Here is a 2,500-nt window from a genome sequence, read left to right on the forward strand (position 1 = left end):
CCATCTCTGGTCGGGACTCTGTTTGCATGTATTAGCTCTAGAATTACCACAGTTATCCAAGTAACGTGGGTACGATCTAAGGAACCATAACTGATTTAATGAGCCATTCGCGGTTTCACCTTAATGCGGCTTGTACTGAGACATGCATGGCTTAATCTTTGAGACAAGCATATGACTACTGGCAGGATCAACCAGGGAGCTGCGTCAACTAGAGCTGAGCAGCCGGCCGCCCGGGAGTGTGTCCCGGGGGCCCGCGCGAACACGCAAGCGTCCGCTCAATCATTCTGCAAACAGGAGGAGGCTGAGCTCCCCTGCACAATACACCTCGAAACCCTCTCAGGTCCCGGCGGCGCGCAGCGCCGTCCCAAGTACTTGGCCGGGTTCGAGAGAGGCGCAATCGCCCGGAGTTAGGCGAGTAGACGCTTTCGGTGCGACCACCCGTGCTCCCAACTGAGCTTGCCGCTGCCGACAGAGGCCCGGGAGCGTGCTGTCGTGGCATTGCCGGCGGGAGACAACACGCGCCACCTACGGTGACCGGCAGCTCCAACGCCAGCGCCACAGAAGGACAAAAGCCCCACTTGGGTGCCGAAGCGAACTCTCCCAGCACAGCGCACGCGCCAACACATCCGCACAGCTGCGATACAAACCACCAGCGAGAACCGCTGGGGCGACCGAGCAGCAGACGGCGTCGCGGCGCCGAGCGCCGGGCGGCGGCGCATCCTCAACGCACACAGTCCTCAATCGGACCAGCACACTGAAGATGTCCACCGCGCTTCGCACCGGGCCCGCGAGGACCTACTTTGGCCGCACGGCGCCGCGCGCAGGGTGCGCCGGCGCGCAGCTGCGACGCCTGCCGCGTCCGTCGGCCGGCGCGCCTGCCACTGGCCGCCCCCACCAGCCGGCTGTAGCGCGTGCGCCCACGCACCGCGCGGCCAGCACGCCGGGAGGCGCCCCCTCACCGGCCGGGGACGGTCCCACCCAGCCACCGCCGCGTATCGCTTCACACCCAGATGCCGTTCAGTTTCATCGGCATGGTGGGTATCGCTGGAACAACCGGTTAGTACCTCAACCTATCGTCGCCATCACCGATTCACCCCTAGCGAGAACAACCGCACCACAACGGGTTACCATTTCTTCATTTGCGTAACTTCACCAGAAAACGCAGGCGTCCATCGCCATTAGCAACTTCAACGATTATTGCATGCCTGTGTCAGGTGTCACGCCACACTACGTCTGCCCACATACACGCAACAAAATGTGCACGCCTAGACAATACGTGGAAGGTGGCCCCCGTACGTATGCGATGTCCATTGCTCGAACGACTGTCAACCGGCCTCTGTAGCATGTCGCAGATATGGAACGCGGTGCACCATGCTATCACGGTGTTTGAGGAGAGACGACTAGGTCCGAATACATCAACAGACAGCTCATGCTGATCGCCATCCACGGCGTCCGTTCCTCCCACACGTCTCTATGGCGTACCACACTGCAATCCAGCTCTCATAGGGAGACGACACGTAGCTGCGTGCACAATATTTGCACTGTATGGTCCGCCGTTTTTGGGCGCAGTCGTTGTACGGTCACACATGTGCCACGATGTATCATTCAGTACATAAGGACGAATGTGCAGTACAGATTGTGGTTCACGCGTACGACATCAGCGGACAGTTGACACAGGCCGCACCACAACGTAGCCTGCGTACGTCGCATGCGAAGGGCATTGAACATGCAAACTTGTCACCAACCAGCTTGCGAAGGCAGGGGGCAAGGTGTGGACGTGGGGACGTGGGGAGGGGTGGGGGGGGGGCGGCATGTACGTCCTGCTGCCATCCACATTACAGTGTACAGCAGGAGCATGTGGAAAGTCAGCAAGACTTGCAAGGTGTTTAACATGAAGCGATACACAGGGGAGCGGGCAGTGCGAGTAGCGAACTATATTGCGAGGGTTGCGGGTGGGCAACACTACACTAATTGAACGAGTCGTATAACAATTACAGAGCAGGTTTAGGCGACAACGTGGGTTACGTTAGGGGACAACATGGGTTAGGTTAGGGGACAACATGGGTTAGGTTAGGGGACAACATGGGTTAGGTTAGGGGACAACATGGGTTAGGTTAGGGGACAACATGGGTTAGGTTAGGGGACAACATGGGTTAGGTTAAGGTACAACATGGGTTAGGTTAAGGTACAACATGGGTTAGGTTAAGGTACAACATGGGTTCGGTTAAGGCACAACATGGGTTAGGTTAAGGCACAACATGGGTTAGGTTAAGGCACAACATGGGTTAGGTTAAGGCACAACATGGGTTAGGTTAAGGCACAACATGGGTTAGGTTAAGGCACAACATGGGTTAGGTTAAGGCACAACATGGGTTAGGTTAAGGCACAACATGGGTTAGGTTAAGGCACAACATGGGTTAGGTTAAGGCACAACATGGGTTAGGTTAAGGCACAACATGGGTTAGGTTAAGGCACAACATGGGTTAGGTTAAGGCACAAC

At 57.0% G+C, this 2,500-nt stretch overlaps 1 non-coding gene across 1 annotated transcript in view; it reads right to left on the reverse strand.

The window, feature by feature from the left end:
* LOC124772976 overlaps positions 1-198 on the reverse strand; it is a 1,909-nt gene extending 1,711 nt beyond the window's left edge. The window contains exon 1 of the ribosomal RNA XR_007014426.1: positions 1-198. This exon is cut by the window's left edge and continues 1,711 nt beyond it. This is a non-coding gene — a ribosomal RNA (small subunit ribosomal RNA).
* Positions 199-2,500: the final 2,302 nt, after the last annotated feature.

Source organism: Schistocerca piceifrons, unplaced genomic scaffold, assembly GCF_021461385.2.
Source record: "Schistocerca piceifrons isolate TAMUIC-IGC-003096 unplaced genomic scaffold, iqSchPice1.1 HiC_scaffold_943, whole genome shotgun sequence".
Lineage (NCBI taxonomy): Eukaryota > Metazoa > Arthropoda > Insecta > Orthoptera > Acrididae > Schistocerca > Schistocerca piceifrons.